We start from the raw sequence: 25,915 nt of genomic DNA, 5'->3' as shown, positions 1-25,915 counted from the left end.
TCCCGATATTTTTCTGAAGGTTCATCTGTCTTCAGTCACCTAGACCTTATATACGCCTCCTTTCTCCTCTTAGTTAGTCTCACAATTTCACCTGTCATCCATGGTTCCTTAATCTTGCTATTTCTATCCCTCATTTCCACAGGAGCATATCTCTCCTGAACTCTAATCAACCTCTCTTTAAAAGCCTCCCATGTATCAAGTATGGATTTCTCTTCAAACACCTAATCCCAATCTAAATTCCCCAGCTCCGGCCAAATTTTGGTACAGTTGGCCTTCCCCCAGTTTAACGCTCTTCCTTCAGGACCACTCTCATCTTTGTCCATGAGTATTCTAAAACTATTGGAATTGTGATCACTATTCCCAAAGTAATTCCTTAAGCCTCAGTACTGGGACCCTTTTTGTTTGTTATATACAAAAATAGTATTGATGAAAATGTGGGGAAAGTGTTAGACAAATTGCAGACACCACAGAGTTTTGTAGAGTGTTTCATTCTATACTTATGGTATTAGGAGGCCTTTGCAATTCATGTTCTACAACAACCAGATCTATGGGTAGACCAGAGCTCTTGCACCCTCTCATCATGTAGGAAGGAAATATAAGAATATATAAGACATAAGAATATAAGAACTAGGAGCAGGAATAGATAATTCAGCCCCTCAAGACCTAATCTGCCAATTCATCTGATTATGGCTGACCTTGTGTCTGCTCAACTCCACTTTTCTTGTTACTTTCTATACCTTTCAACTCATTGCTAATAATTTGCTTCTCTTCATTCTTCACTTGCACATCTCGCCAGTTTCAGTCCGTTAACTCAATATGTGTTTTCTTTGCTGAACTACTGTTCAGAGAGCTTATAGGTGACTTTACATCCACTTTCTAATTTGTTTTTCCAAACAAATTTGATTCATGAGCAAATCTAGCAACCTCCGCCTGATCATCCATGCCAAACAAATAACTTAGAGCCATAGAGATGCACAGCATGGAAATAGACTCTTCGGTCCAACCTGCCCGTGCCGACCAGATATCCCAATCCAATCTAGTCCCACCTGCCAGCACCCGGCTCATATCCCTCCAAACCGTTCCTATTCATATACCCATCCAAATGCTTTTTTAAATGTTGTAATTGCACCAGCCTCCACCACTTCGTCTGGCAGCTCATTCCATACATGTACCACCCTCTGTGTGAAAACGTTGATCCTCAAGTCTCTATTATATCTTTCTCCTCTCACCCTAAACCTATGTCCTCTAGTTCTGGACTCCCACCATCCCAGGGAAAAGACTTTGTCTATTTATCATATCCATGCCCCTCATAATTCGATAAACCTCTATAAGGTCTATAACCCCTCAGCCTCCAACGCTCCAGGGAAAACAGCCCCAGCCTGGTCAGCCTCTCCCTATAGCTCAAATCCTCCAACCCTGGCAACATCCTCGTAAACCTTTTCTGAACCCTTTCAAGTTTCACAACATCTTTCCGATAGGAAGGAGACCAGAATTACACGCAGTATTCCAACAGTGGCCGAACCAATGTCCTGTACAGCCGCAACATGACCTCCCAACTCCTGTACTCAGTCCTCTGACCAACAAAGGAAAGCATCCCAAACGCCTTCTTCACTATCCTATCTACGTGCAACTCCACTTTCAAGGAGCTATGAACCTGCACTCCAAGGTCTCTTTGTTCAGCAACACTCCCTTAGGACCTTACCATTAAGTGTATAAGTCCTGCTAAGATTTGCTTTCCCAAAATGCAGCACCTCGCATTTAGCTGAATTAAATTTGGAAAAGGTTGAGGTCCCAAATTTTCTTCAGTAGGTTTGCTCACCCAAAGAACACCCAGGAATGCCCACTCTCAGTTTCACTTTAGACCATGAACCTTGTATCCATGCTGATATAGGACACCACCACCATCCATATGCTTTTATGGAGACTCACACGCAAAGACACAGACTATGAGGAGGGGAGAAATCTGGAAGGTACATTAGTCATCAGAAAAAGCAGGAGTGAGTTCAATTATTCATAATCAAGAATAAGAGAAAAAGAGAAGATGGTTAGAGTGGAATAAAAAGAGAGAGTGAATTATAGAGGTGGGGGTGGAATAAAGTATTCAAAAAAACAAATTGGTTATGACAATCTGGCGATAATGGAAGGAAGATATACTCAGTAGAATGTTTCTGAAAGAAAAGGGAGGAATAAATGGATACACATATATCAATTTCCAGCATCTGTAGTACATTGAGTTCAGTACGAAAAAGTTTATTCTATTTTCATTTCTCGATTAAAAGTAAGGTGAGATTCGAACTGATTGAGATTTCAGGGTAGACTTTTCCTTTCCCCTTATGCAGCCAGCACTGTACCTGCTCTGGCCTGGACACAACTGCTACTCCAGTTATTCACATGTTGCCAGATTGCATCACTCCTGCTTTGGGTTCTATTTAGAGTCTTTGGACAAGAACTCCGCCAGTGAATTCAAATCACTGGAACCTGCCTCTCGGCTGCTGCTGGTTGGTTTGCTCATGAATGACTTGAACCATTGACGCAATCGGGTATTTCACCAGGTTCTTGAATTGCTCTCGAAATTTGGACTGAGTGGCCACATAAATAAATGTATTTGTGCAGCAACTTTAATTCCGCAGCATAAATCCAACTCTTTGAAATGTGAATTGTGAGTTGTGTGTAATCTCTGGTATTTGCACCAACAGTGTAATAATATAAGAAATGTATGACAAACGCCATCCACAGAAGGATGAAGCTGCCCGATATGGTGAAAAGCAAAACTATAGATTTCCTTCTGCTCTTCATCTCGGGGTCAATATGATCCTCTACTTTCCTTCTGCCCCTGAGTCCCTTACGGACTCGACTGGTGACTAAGATGTGTCTGACTGTCAGAGGGTTCAGTAACACAATTAAGGTGAATGGCAGCAATGGGTTTATAATCTTGTCAAACCAATCAAATCCTATCCATCCAGGCTCAGTGTGAAAGTTTTCTTTTATGTAACAAAACCATGGGACATTGTTGATTACCTCACCAGCTTCAAGTGTAAAGTAGTAGGCGACACATTTTAAACAGAACAGAATGCAAGATATTGATAGAATCACCAAAGCAACTTTATCAGTACAATAACTTGTTTTCAGCTTTTGGCAACAAATGGCCACAAATCGATCAAAGGAGAAAGTGACAGTGAACCAAACAGAACAGTCAGTCACCGCGCGCCTCAGGATATTCATAATGTTGCATACCGGTGTGATGTACAGAAATGAACCTGGGACATAATAATAAAGGATGCGCCACAACATGACCTCAATGATAATGACCAATAGGTCTGCAGATGCCATGGCAACCAGGTACCGAGAGGTGCAGGTGCAGAGGCCACACTTTCCCCGGGCCAGAATGATAATCGCCAGTAAATTTACTGTAAAAGAGACAGGAGACAAAACAAAACCGTAAATTATTTAGCAATACACTTTGTGCCTTACATATAGAGGAAGGATGGGAATTTGATACATAAAATTAAATGATTGGATAGATTTCATCCCTGTTTAAAACTCTCATGACAATAATTACAACAAGCATGTTTAGTGAAATAAAACATCCAAAATTCCTTAGTCACAGGATCAATCACCAAATGGATTAAATTCTCATTGAGGACAAGCCCATGCCCTGAATAGAGAAGGAGCTGGAAGAGGAACTAACTCAGAATCAAACTTATCCCAGACCACACCTATCCTACCAACAGATCTGACACTATTCAGATCAGAATGCTTCAGGCATTTTCAGTGACCATATTTGGACCATTGCAATTTTGTACAAACTGAGATTTGACCTTGTCTTGGACTGGACCTTCAACTTGAATCAGAACTTAGAAATCATACACGTTGCTGATGTTACACAGGACAACCGCTGATGTATCCATACTCTCCCCATTTCCATACATAGGAACATAGAAACACAGGTATTCGGAGTGGGAGTATGCAACTCAGCCCTTTGAGTCACTTCACAATTTAACATGGCTGATCTAATTCTGGTTTCAACTTCACTTTCCTGACTGCTCCCCCTCGCCCTTTATCCCACTTTTCATTAGAAACATATCCATTTCTTCCTTGAATGTGTTGCTTGATTCTGCCTCCACTGCACTCTGGGCAGTGAGCTCCACAGATTCACAACTCTCTGAGAGGAATAGTTACTGCTCATCTCCATTTTGAACTTACCTCCTCTCACACTATACCTCTGCCCTCTTGTTTAAGACTGTCCCACAAGGGGGAACATCTGTTCAACATCTGCATTTAGTCTTTTATATATTTTTAAGTGCCTCAATCAGATACCCTCTCATTCTTCTCACCTCCAGCAAGTTTAACTGTAGTGATTCAACCATTGCTTGTATGACAGCCTGATGTTCCATGGAATCAGCATTGTGCACCACCTCTGAACTGCCTCAGTGCCAACACATCCTTCCTCAAGTAAGGAGACCAAAGCTGGACAATTTTCTAGATGTGGTCTTATCAATGCATTATAAAATTGCAACAACACTTCATTATTTCTATAATCTGGTCTTTTTGGAATCAATGCTAGGATTCCAATTGCCTTTTTTATTGTATGGTGCACCTGCATATCCGCTTACTGTGTTTCACGCACAAAGATGCCAGATCCCTCTGCACTGACAAACTTTTAATCTGTTTCCCATTTAAATAATAAATTGCCTGGATGTTTTTCCAACCAATATGGACAATCTCATACTTACCCACATTAAACTCCATCTGCCAGATTCTGGCCTATTCTCCGAGCCTATCATTGTCCATCTGGAACCGCTATATGTCCTCATCACAGCATGCTTTCTAATCTGTTTTAGTATCATCCACGAATGTTGCTATGCTTTTGAGTCTTGGAATCATACAGCACAGAAACATTCTCTGCAGTCCAACATATCCATCCAACCAAGTTTAGTTCCATTTGTCTGTGTTTGGCCCATTTCCTTAATACTTTCTTCTGTACCTTCAGAATTATGGTCTATCGTTTTGAACATCCCTATCCTAGGGAAAAGACCTTTGTTATTCACCTTATCCATGTCACTCTTGATTTTATAAATCTCTATAAGGTCATCCGTCAATCTCCTACACTCCAGTGAAAAAGGTTCCAGCGAATCCAGCTTTCCTGATAACCCAAAACCTTCAGTTCCAGAAACATTCTCCAGTACCCTCTCCAATTTGATAATATCCTCTATATATCAAGGTGACCAGGACTACACTCAGTACTCGAAAAGTGGCCGCATCAACATTGAGCAACCTGAAGCTCCCAACTCCTCAGGTCAATGGTTTGAGCACTGAAGGCAAGCGTGCCAAATAACCTTTTTGCCATTCTTCCCACCTGTGTCATAACTTCCAATGAATTATGTGCCTGAACTGTAAGGTCTCACTGTTCCACAACACCTTCCAGGGCCCTAAATGTCAGTCTCTGTTTTGAATATATTCAATTGTGGAACATCTGCGGAAGAGAATTTCAAAACTTTGCATGCCTTTGAATGAAGACATTTCTCCTCATCTCAGTCCAAAACCATCAACCCTTTGCCTTGAGACTGTCCTGCTGTGCTTGGGATTCCCCTTTCAGGGATATCACCTCTCTCACTCTGTCAAGTACATTCTGTCTCTTGCATGTTTCAATAGATCACTCATTCACCTAAACTCCAGGAACTATGGATCCAATTCACTGAGCCATTCAGTAAGGATCATCGGATCACAAGATCCAAACTAGTGAACCACCAGTGGTACCTCCTTCAATGCAAACGTATCCTTCCATGGTGAGAGATCAAACTGCACACAGTACTTTTCTGATAATGAATGTCAGGTTACCTGGTTTACAGTTTCCTTATTTTCTCATTTTCTCTTTCTTTCAACAGTGGTATTACAATTGGCAGCTTCTTAGATCGCATGTTCTTTATCATTTTTCGAACATAGGATGCAGTCTGTTGTGCCATAGAGTCATCGTCAGAGAATCATTCAGCACAGAAACAGACCCTTTGGTCTAACTCATCCATGGTAACCAGACATGCCAATCTGATCTCATTCCATTTGCCTGCATTGGGCCCTGAAAACTCTCGACTCTTCCTGTTCAGATATGCACTCAGATCCTTTTCAATGTTGCAATTAATCCTGTTTCCAGCACTTTCTCTGGTGGCACATTCCATACTTGCACAACACTCTGTCTCCCTTTTAAATCTTCCCTCTCTCACCTTTAAATTCTGCCCTTAGTTTTGGGTTCCCCTACCCCAGGAATAAGACCTTAGCGATTCACCATATCCATGCCCATCATGATTTTATTAACCTCCTTAAAGTCCCACCTCAGTCTCCATTGTTCCAGCTAAAAAATTACCCCAGCCTATTCAGCCTCTCCCTACAGCTCAAACCCTCCATCTCAATATATTCTTGCGTATCTTTTGTTCACGTTTTACATCTTTCCCAAGCAGGGCAACCAGAATTGTTTGTAGTGTTCTGAAAGTGACCTCATTCATGTCCTAGCGAGCTGCAAAATGACGTCCCAACTCCTATAACCAATGCACTGACCACTGAAAGCAAGCATGTTAAATGTCTTCTGCACTGCCCTGTCTACCTGTGACTCATAAAGTCTTAGAGCTACAGACATGTGCAGAACAGAAACAGAACTTTCAGATCAACTTCTCGATGCCGACCAGATCCCCGAAATCAAGCTAGTCCCAACTGCCAGCACATGGCCCACTTCCCTCTAAATCTTACCTATTCATGTACCCTTTTAAATGTTGTAATTGTACCAGCTTCCATTACTTCCTCTGGCAGCTCATTCCATACACTCACCACCCTCTCCATGAAATGATTGCTGCTTAGTTCTCTCTTAAATCTTTCCCATCTCACCTCAATCCGATGTCCTCTCCATTTGGACTCCCCTACACTGGGGAAAGACCTTCATTGTTCACCCTAGACCAGCCCCTTGTGATATTATAAACTTCTAAAATGTCACCCATCAGCCTGCAGTGCTGCAGGGAAATTAGCTCCAGCCTATTCAGCCTCTCCCTATCGCTCAAACCTTCCAACCCTGGCAACATCCTTGTCAGCTTTTTCTGCTCCTTTTCAAGTTTCACAACATCTTTCCTGTAGCATGAATATCAAAATTGAACACAGTATTCCAAAAATAGCCGAACAAAAGTTCTGTACAGCCGCAACATGACTTCCCAATTACTGACCACTTAAAGTAAGCATTGCAAACGCCTTCTTCGCTACCCTGTCCCCCTGCAACTCCACTCTCAAGACTGTCAAACTGCACTTCAGGGTCTCTCTATTCGGCAACATTCCCCAGGGCATTACCATTAAGTGCGTATGTCTTGAACTGATTTGTCCTACCAAAATGAAGCACCTCACATCTATCTAAATTAAACTGCATTTGCCACCTCTCAACCCATTGGCTCACCTTATCAAAATAATCTGAGGTAACTTCCTTGACTATCGCCCACACCAACAATTCTGGCATCTTCTGCTAAATGTTTAACCATACCTTGAATAATCACACCCAAGTCATTCATATACATGACAAAAATAGCAGTGCACCCAGCACTGATCCTTGTGGCACACTGCTGATCAGAGGCCTCCAGTCTGAAAAATAATCCTCCACTACCACCACTACTTTAAGCCAGTTATGTATCCAAATGGCTAGTTCTCCCTGTATGCCATGTGATCTAACATTGCTCACCAGTCTCCCATGCAGAACCTTATCAACCAGCTTGCTGGAGACCACCCAGACCATAGACACTGCTCTGCCTTCATCAATCTTCCTCACTACTTTTCAAAAAACACAATCACATCAGTGAGACATGATTTCCCAAGCACAAAGCCATGTTAACCATCCCTAATCAGTCAATGCCTTTCCAAATGCATGTAAATCCTGTCTCTTAGAATCCTGTCTAACAACTTGCCCATTATTGATATCTGTCCCACTGGTCTAAAGTTCCCTGTTTTTTCCTTATCACCTTTCTTAAATAGTGACACCAAATTAGCCAACTTCCAGTCTTCTAGCACCTCACTTGTGGTTATCGATGATACAAATTTCACAGCAAGACACACAAAAATTACTTCTTTAGCTTCCGACACAGATCTGGGATACACCTGATCAGATCCCAGAGTTTTATATGTTTCGAGATGTCCAGAATTCTCCTTCTCTGCAATGTGGACACTTTTCAAGATATCGTTATTTATTTCTCCAAGTTCTCACTTTTCCATATCCTTCTCTGCAGTAAACACCAATGCGAAATTCTCGTTTAGTACCTCACCCATCTCTTGCGGTTCCACACGCAGGCAGCCTTGCTGATCTTAAAGTAGCCCTATTTTCTCCCTAGTTACTCTTTTGCCCTTAATGTATTTGTGGAATCCCTTTACATTCTCCTTTACCCTATTTGCCAAAGCTATCTCATTTCCCTTTTTGCCCTCCTGATTTCCCTCTTGAGTATTCACCTCCTGCCTTTATACTCCTCTCAGGATTCACTCGAACCCTGCTGGCTGAAATATGCTTCCTTCTTTTTCTTGACCCGAACCTATTCCTCTCATCATCCAGCACTCCCTACTCCTCCCAGCCTTGCCCTTTACCCCCTAAGAGGAACATGATGTGTATGGATTCTCTTTATCTCATTCTTGTGCCATTCCTTTACCTACGAATAAATGCCCTCGATCAACATTTGCAAGTTCTTGTCCAAAATCATCAAAATTGGCTTTCCTCAAAATTCAAATTCGAATATTTCGATCAGGTCTAACGTTTTCGATAATGATTCTGAAACACATGGAGTCATGATTACTTGACCCAAAGTGCTTCCCCACTGACACCTCAGTCAATGTCTCTGTCTTATTTCCCCACAAAAGGCCAAGTTTTGATCCTTCTGGAATAGGTCCATCTACATACTGAATCAGAACATTTTCTTGCACACATTTGCACAAATTCCTCTCTATCCAATCCCTTAACACTATGGTAGTACCAGTTTATGCTTGCAAATATAAAATGACCTCCCATTACCATACTATTATGAGAATATAGAACATTACAGCACAGTAGAGGCCCTTCAGCCCTCGATGTTGCACCGACCTGTGGAACCAATCTGTAGCCCATCTAACCTATACTATTCCATTCTCATTCATATGTTTATCCTATGACCATTTAAATGCCCTTAAAGTTGGTGAGTCTACTACTGTTGCAGGCAATGTGTTCCACACCCTGTCAACTCTCTGAGTAAAGAATCTATGTCTGACATCTGTCCTATATCTATCACCCCTCAAGTTAAAGCTATGTCCCCTTATGCTGGCCATCACTTTCTACGGAAAAAGACTCTCACTCTCCAACCTATCTAACCTTCTGATTATTTTATATGTCTCGATTAAGTCACCTCTCAACCTTTCTCTCTCCAACAAAAAACAGCCTCAAGTCTCTCAGCCTTTCCTCATCAGACCTTCCCTCCAGACCTGGCAACATCCTAACAAATCTCCTCTGAATCCTTTCCAAAGCTTCCACATCCTTCCTATAATGTGGTGACCAGAACTTTACATAATACTCCAGGTGCGGCCGCACCAGAGTTTTGTACAGCTGCAGCATGACCTCATAGCTCCAAAACTCAATCCCTCTACCAACAAAAGCTAACATACCGTATGCCTTCTTAACAACCCTATCAACCTGGATGGCAACTTTCAGGGATTTATGTACATGGACACCAAGATCTCTCTGCTCATTTATACTACCAAGAATCTTACCATTAGCCCCGTACTCCACATTCCTGTCAATCCTTCCAAAGTGAATCACCTCACACTTTTCTGCATTAAACTCCATTTGCCACCTCTCAGCCCAGCTCTGCAGCTTATCTATGTTCCTCTGTAACCCACAACATCCTTTGGCACTGTCTACAGCTCCACCAACCTTAGTGTCATCTGCAAATTTACTAACCCATTCTTCTGCACCCTCATCCAGGTCATTTATAAAAATGACAAATATCAGTGTACCCAAAACAGATCCTTGTGGTACACCACTAGTAACTGAACTCCTGGATGAACATTTCTCATCAACCACCACCCTCTGTCTTCTTTCAGTGAGCCAACTTCTGACCCAAACCGCTAAATCACTCTCAAACCCATGCCTCTGTATTTTGTGCAATAGCCTACCATGGGGAACTTTATCAAACACCTTACTGAAATCCAAATGCACCATATCAACTGCTTTACCCTTATCCATCTGTTTGGTCACCATCTCGATTGACCTATTCTTCACAAAACTGTGTTGAAAATCCCTCATTAACTTATTCCTTTCGAGATGATTATAAATGCGATCTCTTATTGCCTTTTCCAACACTTTACCCAAAACTGAAGCAAGGCTCACAGGTTTCTAATTTCAAGGTTGCCTCTACTCCCCTTCTTGAACAAGCGGACAACATTTACCAACCTCCAGCCTCTGGCACTATTCCTGTAGACAACGATGACATAAAGATTAAAGCCAAAGGCTCTGCAATCTCTTCCCTGGCTTCCGAGAGAATCCTGGGACAAATCCCATCTGGCCCAGGGGATCTATCAATTTTTACACTTTCCAGAATTGCTAACATCTCCTCCTTGTGAACCTCAATCCTATCTTAAAAAGCGCAGCAGATCAGGCAGCATCCACGGAGCAGGAGAATCATCGTTTCGGGCATGAGCCCTTCTTCAGGAAGGGCTCATGATCTCCAGCATCTGCAGTCCTCACTTTCTCCTCAATCCTGTCTGGTCTCGTAGCCTGTTTTTCAGTATTCTCTTCGACAGCATTGTCTTTTTCCAGTGTGAATACTGATGAAAAATATTTATTTAGTGCTTCCCCTCTCTCCTTGGACTTGACTCACAACTTCCCACTACTATCTTTCATTGGCCATTATCTTTCTCTCATCATTCTTTCATTCCTGATATACCCAGAGACAGCCTTAGGGTTTTCCTTGATCCTACCTGTCAATGACTTCTCATGTCCCCTCCTGGCTCTTCCTAGCTCTCTCTTTAGGTTTTTCCTGGCTAATTTGTAACTCTCAAGCGCCCTAACTGAACCTTCATGTCTCATCCTAACATAAGCCTTCCCCTTCCTCGTAACAAGTGATTCAACTTCTTTAGTAAACCACGGCTCCCTCGCTCGACCACTTCCTCCCTGCCTGACAGGGACCTACTTATCAAGGACACGCAGTAGCTGTTCCTTAATAAGCTCCACATTTCAATTGTGCCCATCCCTGCAGTTTTCTTCCCCAAACTATGCATCCTAAATCTTGCCTAGTCGCATAATAATTGCCTTTCCCCCAGCTATAACTCTTGCCCTGCTGCATATACCTATCCCTTTCCATTGCCTAACAAAACATAACCAAATTGTGGTCACTATGAACAAAGTGCTTACCTACCTCCAAATCTAATACCTGGCCATGTTCATTCCCCAGGACCAAATCCAATATGGCCTCATTCTTTGTTGGCCTGTCTACATACTGTGTCAGGAAACCATCCTGCTCATATTGAACAAAAACTAAACCATCTAAAATATGCAAACTATAGTATTTCCAATCAATGTTTTGTAATGTTAAAGGCCCCCATAACAAGTGCCCTGTTACTCTCGCTCCTATCCAGAATTATCTTTGCAATCCTTTCATTTACATCTTTAGAACTATTTGGAGGCCTATAGAAAACTCCCAACATGGTGACCGCTCCTTTCCTGTTTCTAACCTCAGCCCATACTACCTCAGTAAACGAGTCCTCAAATGTCCTTTCTGCTACAGTAATACTGTCCTTGACTAACAATGCCACTTTTACCCCCTCTCTTACCATCTCCTCTGTTCTTGCAGATACATCAAAATCCCGAAATTGAGAGTGTGGTGCTGGAAAAGCACAGCAGGTCAGGCAGCAGCTGCAGAGGTGGAGAATCGACATTTCGGGGATAAGCATTTCTTCAGGATTCCTGATGAAGAGCTTATGCCCGAAATATTGATTTTCATGCTCATTGGATGCCGCCTGACCTGCTGTACTTTTCCAGCACCACGCTCTCAACTCTGATCTCTAGCATCTGCAATCCTCACTTTCTTCCATCTAAACCCCAGAACCTGCAGCAACCATTCCTGTCCCTGCTCTATGCATGTCTCCGAAATGGCCACAACATCGAAGTCCCAGGTACCAACCCATGCTGCAAGTTCACCCACCTTATTCCGGTGCTTCTGGCGTTGAAGTAGACACACTTCAAACCACCTTCCTGTTTGCCAGTGAACTCTTGTGACCTTGAAAAAATATTTCTGACCTCACTACTCTCAACCTCCTGGATACTGAAAGTTTAATTTAGGTTCACATCCCGCTGCTGAATGATTTTAAACCCACTCAAATAGCGAGAGCAAATCCACCCTCCCCCCACCAAGATATTGGTTTGCCTCTGGTTCAGGTGTAAAAAAAACCATCCTGTTTGAAGAGGTCCCACCTACCCCGAATGAGCCCCAATTATGCAGGTATCCGAAACTCTCCCTTCTGCAGTATCCCTGTAGCCATGTGTTCTACTTGGCAATTATTACAGATTCAATGTTTGGGAGGAGATTTGTAGGTCAGGTGCTCGTTGTTGTGGTTCTGTTCGCCGAGCTGGGAATTTGTGTTGCAAACGTTTCGTCCCCTGTCTAGGTGACATCCTCAGCGCCTGGGGAGAGGGTTTGAGTTTCGGAACCATGAGGTCATCCTGAAGCTGTACAAAACTCTGGTGCATCCACACTTGGAGTATTGCATACAGTTCTGGTCACCACATTATAGGAAGGATATGGAAGCATTGGAAAGGATTCAGAGATTTACTACAATGTTCCCTGGTATGGAGGGATGGTCTTATGAGGAAAGGCTGAGAGACTTGAGGCTGTTTTCGTTGGAGAGAAGAAGGTTGAGAGATGACTTAATTGAGACATATAAGATAATCAGAGGTTTATATAGGGTGGACAGGGAGAGCCTTTTTCCTCGATGGTAACGGTGAGCACGAGGGGACATAGCTTTAAATTGAGGGGTGGTAGATATAGGACAGATGTCAGAGGTAGCTTCTTTACTCAGAGAGTAGTAGAGGCGTGGAACGCAATGCCTGCAAGAGTAGTAGACTCGCCAACTTTAAGGGCATTTAAATGGTCATTGGATAAACATATCGATAAAAATGGAATAGTGTCGGCTTATAGTTTTGAATGTTATGACACTCCAAGCACTCAACTTTTAAAAGTTGTGAAGCTCCCACCTCGACTATCCTCCCAGGCAGTGCATTTCAGATTCCCACCACCCTCCAGGGGAAAAATAGTTTTCCTCAAATCCCCTCTAAGCCTCTTGCTCTTTCACTTTAAAATTATGTCCCCTTGTTATTGACCCTTAGATTAAGAGCAACAGCTGCTGTCGATTCACCCTGTCCATGCCTCTCATAATCTTATCTACATCCACCTCTGTTCAATGGAAAACTATCCGAGCATATCCAGTCACTTTTTATAGCTAAAATGCTCCATCCAAGGCAAACTCCCAGGGCACCTCCTCTGCACCCCCACCGGTGTAATCACATCCTTCCTATAGCGTGGAGACCGAACTGCACATGTCCCCCAGCTGTGACCAAAACAAAGTTGTGTACAGCACCAGCATAATCTCCCTGCTCTTATATGCCACAACCAATAAAGGCAAGTTTCCCATGTGTCTTCCTTGCTGACTCATTAACCTGCCCTGCCATTTTCAGGGATCTATGAACCAGCACCCCAAGATCTCTTTGTTCCTCTGAGCTGCGTTCTATCCCTACATTCACACAATGCTCTCTTGTATTGTCCCTTGTTCAAAAGTGCACTGCTTCAAGTTTACATCTCATCAGAACAATCTGCTTACATCTTCCTGTGATCTAGCATCTTCCTCCCTACCATCAATCACCAGGTCAATACTCATGTCTTCTGTATTCTTTGTTATTTTGTTATCATCCTCCAAGATTCTGATTTTCATAATTTATGATTATTACAAACAATAGGGAACCCAGCAATGAGGCCTGTGGAATGCCACTGCACAGCAGGCTCCAGTCACACAAACAGTCCTCCCCCACACCCTGTCTCCTGTCCCTCAGGCAACGTTGAATCTAACTTGTCAATTTACCCTGGATCACATAAGCTTTTCCTTCTTTTCCATTTTCCCACATGGGATCTTGTCAAAAGTATTGATAGATAGGGGACGAAACGTATCCAACACAAATTCCCAACTCGGCGAACAGAACCACAACAACGAGCACCCGAGCTACAAATCTTCGCACAAACTTTGAGCATTGCTGAAACCCATCAGCCACCCCATCCTCATCTATACACAAAGGTCATGTCATGTAATGTTTCACTAGCATAACTAAACATGAACCCTGATTGAAAATGCCATGCTGATTATCCCTGATCAAACCTTAACTCTACAAATAGAGATTAATTTTCATCTTCATTAACTTCTCCAATACTTTTCCTTCCATTGATGTTAGACTCACTTGTGTCTTGTTCCCGAGTTTATTTCCATGACCCTACTTGTAAAATGAAACTATATTAGCTTCCCTCCAGACCTTCAGCATCTCACCTGTGGACAGAGATTATTTGTAAATTTGGTTCAGTCCACCTGTACTTTCAACCCTTCCCAGACCTGTGGATACAAAATCTACCAAAACCTCCAATAGCTCCTTACTTTTAAGATCAATCTACACGAGAACTTCACAATTCATCATTTCAATTTCTGTAATTTCATCTTCCTTCTTGTGAATGAACACAGATGTGAAGTATTCATTTCATACTGTCCCAGAATCCTGTGGGCTACATGCACTGATTGCCCCTCTGGTCCATAATAGTCCCAAATCTTCCAATTGTTATTCTCTTCTCCATGAAATACTTGGATAACATCTTGGGATTTCCCCTCATCTTGCCCACCAGTGCTTTCTCATACATCCTCTTTGCTCTCCTAATTTCTTGCTTTGGTTCCTCTCACACTGTCTATACATCTCTCAGTCCAATGTTGTTTTGCTACCTTTGTATATTTTAAAGATTTCTTTTCCTTTCTATCTATTCCTGAATATTCTTAGACATCCATCACTCTCTGGGCTTGTTCTTACACTTAACCCAAAAGGGAAAATGTTGGATCTGTCCCACCACCTACCACTTTATGAATGCTTCTGTAGATGTACGCTCACGTAGCTGTTACCAGTCTAGTTTGTTGGATCATGCTTTATTTTAATAAAATCTGCCTTACCTAATACAAATTTCAACCCCCTCCTGTTTTTTCTTTGGTTGAATATCTTTATTCTTTTCCATAACAAACTCAAAACGGATGCTGTTTTGGTTGCTATCACTGAAATGTACCCACACTGTCACATTGAACACCTGCCAAAACCTGTCTAATCTGATTCCTGAGAATTAGATACAGCCCTGCACACTCCCTTGGAGGATCATCTACACATTAACAAAAAAATCTCTCCTGTATACATTTCAAGAAAACCTGCCTGTTCTAATCCCTTTATTCTATGATTATCTCAATTAACATTAGAAGAGTTGAAACTCCTTAATATAATAACACTATCATTATTTTTACACACCGTGTCAGAAATTGTTAATGTCCAAAAACCGAAGTCATTACAAGACTCTAGCGAATGGCCCAGGTTAATTTAAACTCTCCATTGAGTGAAACTTCCAGAAATTAATGATCAGTCACTGTGGTCAGAGCTGCTCCAATTGGCCAATTGGTCATCAGTCTAGACATTTCTATTGAGAGATTTTCCCAGCAGTAACTTCAGTCAAAGCATTGCCCTTCACTAAGGTCTGTTTCTCCTCAAGGCAATAAACTGGGTGAGAACATATGACCAATAAACACAACATTTATTAGGAAATGAGACAACTTAATGAAATAATCTCAATAATTGAGTGCAGTTGACACAACAATTAAATGTCACAGACTTGGGTGCCTTTAGCAAGGTACATAGCAGATTCATATGTGACAAGATAAAACAATAACCAGCCCCGATACAAACTTACACAATGGCAATTTTAACACCCACTTATCAGGAACACCAATAACAACGAGGATCAGGTAGTATGTTTTCACAATGCTATCAATTGGATAATGCATTTTCTGCACAAAATGATCTCTCAGTTTGAGAGGTAGGCCATCTGTTTTCATTAACCTTGTGTGATTACATTTGATGTCATTTCATTTATTTGCCGTGGGAATTCCATGGGGATATTCAGGTTGCAGCATCTTTCGATGTATATATTTTAAATTAGACACAAATCACTGGAGCAGTTAATTTTCTGTTGTGATGTAACACGGTTCACTTGGAAAATACAGGTTACAATTGTGATCAAAAGCAAAATGCGATACTTTTTACACCAAAGAATCTGACATCTCTCAAACGCAATCAACACAACACACAGATCAAGCATTTTCTTCAGTGATGACAAATTCCCTCAACTCTCAACACAGTGATGTTAAGTATCACATGAGGGAGTGCCTCTGTCCTGATGGTCCTATTCCACTCTCAGATGAGGCTGTCCACTTTCATGATGGTTAAGTGATAACAGTAGATGACCGAGGACATCTTTCCAACATTAAACTAGTACAACATGTGAATCTACAGACTGATACAACACTTTATTATGATACAGCAGCACAATATAATACAATGTTTAAAATGAATGTAACACCTCAAGTAATAAACCTCACACCATAGGACAGAACAGGACCACACATCGCAAAAAAACAGCACTAAAAGAAAAAATGGCCAAACTAACACACAACAGAGAGGACACCACAACACATACCTGGGTTAGAAACCACTCCCTCAGAGAGCTCACAGACACGGAAGGAACAATACTGGCTAATGGACTCAAGTACAACCACAGGGACGCCAAGACAGCAGACTTCCTAGCAACACTAGAATACACACTCAGGAACAATGGACTGCCAGAAGAGACACAACAAACAGTGAGACAAAGTATCGTACCCCTGATGATAAGGAAAAGACAAACACACAACCTCAGCACCAAGGAGAGGGAAGCACTGAAAACACTAAGAAATGATAAGAACATAATCATACTACCAGCAGACAAAGGCGGAATGATGGTCATCCTGGACAAAGCAGAGTACATCCAGAAAGCGCAACAACTACTTGCAAATGCCAACACCTACCAAAAGAGGGAGGTTGACCCCACCCCACAGCTCACCAATAGGATAAACAACACACTGAGGCACCTGCAAAAAAACGGACAAGTAACCAGGTTTGACCTACAGAGAATGAAACCTGAAAGCAACACCACTCCCAGATTCTATGGACTCCCTAAAGTGCACAAACCAGACTCAGACCTATCGTATCACTACCAGGGACACCATCACACAAACTGGCTAAAGAACTACAGCAGAAACTGAAACACCTGATCAGCGGATCCAGGCACTCTATACAGTCAACACAGGAATTCTTGGACATCATCAGAAATATGCACATAGACAAGGAAGAAACTATGGTCTCATTCGATGCAACGGTACTGTTCACCTCAATCGACAAAACCTTAGCCAGAGAAACAACAGCCAACCTACTGGACGTACAGAACAGACAACAAGACAGGGAACCTATCAACAAAGACGGCATACTCAAACTACTGGACCTGTGCCTCACAACACACTTCACATACAACAACCAATTATATGAACAAATCAACGACACAGCCATGGGCTCACCCATCTCTGGACTCATAGCAGAAGCTGTAATGCAAAGATTAGAACAAACAGTCTTACTGCAAATTCAACCCAAACTCTGGGTCAGATATATGGATGACACCTTTGTAATCAGTAAAAACACAGAAATAGAGAATACACACCAGATCATCAATGCCACACTCACAGGAATCCGATTCACTAGAGAGGAAGAAAAGGACAACCAACTCCCATTCCTAGACGTGATGGTACAGAGAACACCGAATGGAGAATTCACCACAAAGGTATACAGGAAAGCCACACACACACAGACCAAGTCCTGAACTATGAAAGTAACTACCCCAACACATACAAAAGAAGTTGCATCAAGACACTGTTCAAAAGGGCCACAACACACTGCAGCACACCAGAACTGCAAAAAGATAAAGAAGACCACCTCTACAATGTATTCACCAAAAACGAATACCCCCACATTTTCAGAAAGACAATGGAATAAAGACATGCCACAACCCAAAGGACTAGCCACACTACCATACATCAAGAACATTTCTGAACTGACAGCCAGACTACTACGACCACTAGGACTCATAACAGCACACAAACCAACAGCTACTCTCAGACAACAGGTCACCAGGACAAAGGACCCAATACCCAGTATGAGCAAAACCAATGTAGTGTACAAAATCCCATGCAAGGACTGCACAAAACACTACATAGGACTAACAGGAAGACAGCTAACGATCGTATCCATGAACACCAACTAGCCACGAAATGACATGACCAGCTAGCCTTAGTAGCCACACATGCAGATGACAGGCAACATAAGTTAGACTGGGACAATACTACTATTATAGGACAAGCCAAACAGAGAACAGCCAGGGAATTCCTAGAGGCATGGGACTCATCCACAGATTCTATCAACAAACCCATTGACCTGGACCCAATATACTGGCCACTGCAGTGGACAGCTGGAACTGACAACTGGAAGTGGCAGAGACAAACCACTATAAATGCCGGAGGAAAGATCACAGAAGCGCTTCACAGGAGGCTCCCAAGCACTGAGGATGTCACCTCGACAGGGGACGAAACATCTGCAACACAAATTCTCAGCTCGGCGAACAGAACCACAACAATGAGCACCCGAGCTACAAATCTTCTCATAAACTTTGAAAACCTCACATCAAAACAGACTTGCAACAGACAAAGAACATGCAATTTATACAGTTATTCCAATTGTCTCAATCTGGTACAGATCCTCCAATTGATGAAGATACTATTCTATCCAGAACATCTAGAGGTTAGTTATTTTTTACTTATACCAACTTCCATCCTATACTGTGTCCGAAAATATCTTCAATCAATTCTGAGATGACCTAACACCAGGGGGAATGTGGAGATGTGTACGTGCAAGAGTGGTATGTGATAATCAGCAGAAGGTTCCCTTGCCCATGTTTCACTTGATGCCAGGTGACTTCGTTGGCTCCAGAGTCATTTGTGAGCGCTCACAGAGCATCTGTCCCCCATTGACATTATACCATTGTGCTGTCACATGTGCTTAGTCTTTCCTGCCACTGGAACAGGACATACCCAAGGATGACGATGTGATGGTACTGTCTGGGACATTGTGAGGGAATGGTTTAGAGAATGGAAGATAGAATATGGTAGGGGAGATAAGAATGATTGAAGCAAAAATGGATGGTAAAAATATTGGTGCAGAGAAAATAAGGGCTTGAAGCAAATAGGTCGGAAATCCAAAATAGAGGTGGAAGAAATATTGAAAAGACATGGTTTAAAGTACTATATCTGATTGGATGGAGTTTTCTGAATCAGGTTGATGAATCAGCAGTACACATAGTTAGACATGGCTGTACTGATTTTCATGATTCACAAATGCAGTATTAGGGGAGGCAATTGTCTCAGAGTACTATAGCTGGAGTGTTAATCCAAAGATCCAAGTAATGTTCTGGGGACCTGAGTTCAAACCCCTCCACAGTCTAATGATTGCCAGAAAAACCCACCTGGTTCATTAATGTCCTTTAAGGAAGGAAACTGCCATCCTTACCTGGTCTGGCCTACATGTGACTCCAGACCCACAGTAATGTGATTGATTCTTAACTGCTCTCTGGACAATTAAGGATGGGCAATAAACGTTGGGTTTGCCAGTTTCGTCCTCATCCTGTGATAGAATAAAGTTAGCTAATGGATGCGGTGGACTATTTGGAAGTAATTTTCTGATCATTTATTAAATTTATTAAGAAGCAACAGTTTTGATATAATACATGCATAACTTAAATATCATAAGTAAACAGTCATGCCAATTGTGGATTGTTCACTGATATCAGAGGACTAACAGGCTCTTGCTGCAGAATATTTCAGTCTCATTACATTGTTGGGGGTACCTTTCTTCAGACCATCCAGGGTGTGTGTGAACTCTTCCCTTGGTCATCCTCCTCTCCTTTTGGTCAGTCTTCTACCGGGCTGGTGATGCCTGATCAATGAAGACTTTCTAATGAGAACTGCTGCCTACTGGGTGTGCTTGATGAGAAATGCCCCCTTTGTTCCTCAGTCTATTCTACTCTTTGTCCTGCACAGATCCTCCAGTGTTTATTTGACCCAGCCCCTCTCCAGCATGGAATGTGGCACCTTAAATCTCTTGGCTCCTGCATGGATTTTCCAGCATAATTTGGTTTTTGTCACTTCCTTGTCCCCAGTGCAGTTATCTCAGTGCAGAATTGACACATCCCCTGAAGCTTTCCCCTTGCACCACTTACCCTGAGGCCTCTTGTGGGCGGCACGGTGGCACAGTGGCACAGTGGTTAGCAATGCTGCCTCACAGTGCCAGAGACCCGGGTTCAATTCCCGCCTCAGGTGACTGATTGTGTGGAGTTTGCACATTCTCCCCGTGTCTGCATGGGTTTCCTCCGGGTGCTCCTGTTTCCTCCCACAGTCCAAAGATGTGCAGGTCAGGTGAATTGGCCATGTTAAATTGCCCGTTGTGTTAGGTAAGGGGTAGATGTAGGGGTATGGGTGGGTTGTGCTTCGGCGGGGCAGTGTGGACTTGTTGGGCCGAAGGGCCTGTTTCCACGCTGTAAGTAATCTAATCTTCTCTGCACCTGGCCCTCGTTGTTCATATTTCTCAGAGCAGGTTACTTTCTCTGTGTCAAATACCTGTGCTAATTGTCATCGAGCAGCCATTCATGGTGTTGGCTGATCATTATCCCTTTGCCTGCCTTCATCTGAGAGTTAGTCTTCCATTCTTTCAAAGAATGACTGCTTCTTATTTTCAAAAACAGCTCCTTAATAGGAGGGTGTGTTGGGAACCAAGTGACTTGTTGATGGCAGCTCAATTGCTAGAATTTCGGAAAGCCGAGTTCTGCTGTGCAATAATTCAGAAGACCCAACTGGAAAGAAATATCATTGAACAAAAAGGTAGAACCACTACTCGTGACTTGCATAGACTAGTCTCAGACCAGGATAGACAGCGTTATAGACCCATCTCTGGGTCTGCTTTATAACAATTCCTGGAGCATATATTACGAGGAACTTAGAGCCCAGAGGATCTATAAGGAGAGCAGCCATTGATTGTCCATGGGTCTTATTGGAGTTATGACATCTATCTATCAACCTCATAATTTTATACATGTCAACAACATGCTCGCTCAATTTCCTAGGCTCCTAGACTCAAAGGAAATAAACTCCAATCTGTCCAGGTGCTTTTTCTAAGTAAAATTCCCAGCCCAGGTAGCATCCTGATAAACCCTCTATGCACTCTAACTGACACAGTGCAGAGAGTTTTGAGCAGATACTACTGAATGCCCTTTGTGTAGAAGTTCATAATACAAAGGTTTACAAATTGGCAAAGAAGATAGTTCATAAATCCAGCAAATTGATGCACCTCCTTCACATTTGTTTGCCGCCTCAATATACTTAACCTCTGTTATCTTCAATCCCATGGTCTTCTGTAACTTGTTTTCTGTTTTTATCAGAACCAGAGACTAATACATCATCCATTCTGGCAGATCATTGATTATTTCATACTGTCTGCATTAATGTTCTTCCAGAGCAATGGAAAGGTATAAACATATCATGAGCCAGATCAAACCCTCACAAAATATATGAAGAAGAAATCCTGGACCCTGACTTTTTCGTTTTATTAAAATACAAATGCAAGATGTTGTGTTCCAGATGCAATTTGATTGACAAACCATCACATTTGGTGCACAAAGGCACTTTACTTATATTGTATAGGTAACTATAAAACAAAGAAAGAAGGCTTGGAATATCTTAACACTGTTGGAAAACAATGAAATAATAGATTATTTAACTACTAAACAGCAACTGTTTGAATATAGTAACATTGCAATAGCACACCCTTGGAAAAGGCAAATTGAGTGAAATAGCTTGTGTTACATGCAATTCCAGCAGCAGGGAGAGAACCCCAGCTTATAAAAGACAGAGGAATAACAGCTTTTACATCCAGTTACAACACCCCATACTGAAAGTTAAACAAAAATCCCGGTTCTGTGGGAGCTTGACCCCACCCCTTCAGGCTGCTTCTATTGTTCCAACTTTTAAAAAATCCCAAGGCCTCACGTGCTATTTACTTCATTGACCTGAAACCTACCACTCGCCACCACCATCTCAGTCTCTCTTCATAAAAAAGCCAGGACAAAACTCAACTCTTACAGTCACATACAACAAGTGCTATTCCAAATGGCATCCACCATGAATTTAGCAGCTGCTGTTTTCATTCAATTTCATTGTCCGGTATGCATCTTTGTATCTAAGAGATGAAAACCTTTGTTTTGATAGGTTGTGGTCATGTTTCTTCCAGACCAAGATACATCGTCAAAGCCTAGGTAGGTCCTTTCAATCTAGACAGTGTCTCCAAACTTCTTAAAATTTTTCATTCCTAAAGCAACTGCTATTTTCAATAGTGGGATCTTTCATTTTCTCCATTGCACCCACCTTTTGAAGCTATTCTATCTTGCCTTTCGAGCAAATCATTGGGCTGACTGAAAGGTTACCTCGGCAGAAGTGAGTTCTCAAAAATTAGCTTGAGGGTAAAATAAAAGGCCTTACTCATTTCCCTCAGCCTTGATTCCACAGTTAATATTCTAATCTGCTCAGGTTTCTTGATTAACTCTGTGTCAATTTCATAGTTCCACTCTTGGAGAAAATGAAATTTATTTTAAATGTGCCTTTATCTCCAGAGGGATAATATCTACCCAACGCCCTGTACAAAGTTGCAGACTAGAATTTTAATTCTTGCTCCTACCAATAGATGCCTCTGACACGTTCAAAACCCATTCGGCAGCAAGTTTCTGAATGCTTGCCACCATTTTTTAAATCAGATCATATTACAGTGTGGAAACAGGCCCTTCGGGCCAACAAGTCCACACTGACCCGCCGAAGCACAACCCATCCATACCCATACATTTACCCCTTACCTAACAGTACGGGCAATTTAGCATGGCCAATTCACCTAACCTGCACATCTTTGGACTCTGGAGCACCCAGAGGAAACCCATGCAGACACGGGGAGAACGTGCAAACTCCACACAGTCAGTCGCCTGAGGCAGGAATTGAACCCGTGTCTCTGGTGCTGTGAGACAGCAGTGCTAACCACTGTGCCACCGTGCCGCCCACGTTTTCCCCTGCTTGGTCGAGGGTGCAGCTATGGGCCACATCCCTGGCTCCACAGGCTTAAGTTGGATAAACTGACCAGATTTATGTTCTGGGAAGGCGGAATACCAGGAAAGGCAACTCCAGCACAAAGGAGAAGCCACTTGCTACAGATGTATCTGGGCTTATGAGACTTTGGTGATGGTCAATAAAAGGAAACCTAAGCTAAAACAGTCCAACCCATGACACACTCTGTTAGAAACCATCCACGCTCCACCACTTAATGTACTTTATCACTCGGGTAGCCCTCAATACTAACGCAAACCCAACATGCCATATTTGTGTTCCGGTACTTTCTACACCACCCTTCATAATTCCAATCCAGCTTCACCCAGAGCCACCCCCTGCAAAGACGTGAACTTCTACATGCAAAGACAAGGCTTCCAACATTGAGCCAATCCTGCCATTGCCACAGTTGTGTGGAAAACCTGGCTCCCTGTTTCTTGTGGTGCAGAAAATGGCTTCTCATTTGTTTACCAAATCCAAAGCCACAATAAACTGAACTATTTAAAAGGAAATCGTGCACAAGGATAATTCTCCAAACAGAGTGGGCCTATCAATCAGGATTAATATCTAACCTGACAGACTGGATACTCCTGCCTTGATAAACTCTGGGAACCAAGTAGGGCAAGCTCCTGAAAAAAAACTACATGATGTTCACTGGTTCAACTGCAGTGCTACACCTGTGAAGGTTGGTGTTATATTGGGGTCACCATACAGTGCAAGAGAGAAGGACAGTATTCAAAAGACTTACTTGCCAGACACGGTGTATGGGTAACAGATGTGCAATCATAGCATCCTTACAGTGTGGAAACAGGCCATTTAGCCCAACACATCCACACTGACCCTCTGAAGAGTATCCTCCTGCTCATTCCCCTACCCTACAACCCAACATTTCCCATGACAAATGCACCTAACATACAATGGGCAATTTAGCATGGCCAATTCACCAAGCCTGCACACCTTTGGACTGTGGGAGGAAACTGAAGCGCTCAGAGGAAATCTGCGCAGACACAGGGAGAACATGCAAATTCCATGCAGGCAGCCACCCGAGGCTGGAAACAAACCCGAATTCCTGGCGCTGTGAGGCAACAGTGCTAACCACTGAGCCTCTGGATTGCCCAACACCCTGGGAGAGTGAGCCAGTTTGTGATGATTGACAATTAACTTCTAGATGTCATTTTAATTTTAAACCAAGCTGCTTGATTCTGATTGGTCAAACCATTGTCCTGAGAGAAGAAAAGAATGGTGAGGGGCTGCCACCTTCTTTTGTTGAGTTAAACATGTGCAGTGCAAGAATAGGGTCCTATGAAAGCTTGATGCTGAAATAGGAGCACATTAAAGGTATTCTGCAGGTTAAAGAGTACCCTGATTTCGGTGGTAGCAGCCCTACTCATCAGAATCCACTTGCCAGTTTCCAATGACACCGAGAAACATGAATCAGAGGACTAATACAAAGACTACAGTCTAGAACTTCCAGTTCCAGTCACGCTTAATGTCGGGGTTATCAGTGTTTGTGTCTTGTTAACTGATTAGCCATTTTGAAAAAGGAAAGAATGACAAATATAACTTGATTGAAATTTATTTCTGGTACCTCATAGATCTGAAACAAATTAAAACAAAAAGTGCTGGAGAAACTCATTAAGTCTGGCACCCTATGTAGACAATTTGACACAGAATTAACCTGTCCAATCCAGTGACATTTAACTATGATTCTGTCTCTGCAGATGCTACCAGACCTGCTGAGAGTCCTTGGTTTTCCTTCTGTTATGGCAGGCCATTCATGCCACCCTGAAGAATACAGAGGGGTCACTTTGATCAGTTGTGTCCCTTCAGCTTGCATGGGGCAATCATATTTTCCATATCGATTTACTTTAGGGGGCCAGTGAGAACATTTCAGAAAAATAAGATTTGCTGTAACAGTAAACAGCTGAGTTTTATAAACATTCCAAAAAGCAATAAACCGATCGTCATTGAGTTGGGAATAAAGTTGACCATTAATGTGTAGGGAGCAGCAGAATTAACTAACAAAACCTCCTTTTGCCTTTTCAGGTGCAGATCATAGCCTGATTGAGAGAGATTACAGCCAATGCCCTGGTGTATCTAAGACAAAGCGAAGGAGCTGGGTTTAACAAATACTGGAGCAAAAACTGAAATTACTGATGAAGCTCAGTAGGTCTGGCAGGTCTGTGGGAAGAAAACAGATTTAACTTTTCAAGTTCGGCGACTCTTCATCAAAACTGATAGTGGCTCGAAACAAGTTGCATTTATGCTGAAGCCAAGATTGGGGTGGTCTCAAGATGAGCAGATGGGTGGAGTGCAAAAGAGTGTGATATTCAATAACGGCAGACAGAGAATTATTGGTCGTGGATCAGGTCAGAAAAGAAGCTGAGTAAGTGATAATGAGAGCTGTAAGTAGGAGGCAGTCGGTAGGATGTGCTGACAGGTTGTTGCAATATGACTAAAAGTGGGGGGAGAGACAGTTTGTGCTGAAAACAAATCATATTAGGACAGATCAAGGGTGTGGTGGTGCATTTAAAAATATCATGAA

Source organism: Chiloscyllium punctatum, chromosome 15 (assembly GCF_047496795.1).
Source record: "Chiloscyllium punctatum isolate Juve2018m chromosome 15, sChiPun1.3, whole genome shotgun sequence".
NCBI lineage: Eukaryota > Metazoa > Chordata > Chondrichthyes > Orectolobiformes > Hemiscylliidae > Chiloscyllium > Chiloscyllium punctatum.
The sequence above is the reverse complement of the archived record's forward strand: the minus strand, read 5'-3'. Positions refer to the sequence as shown.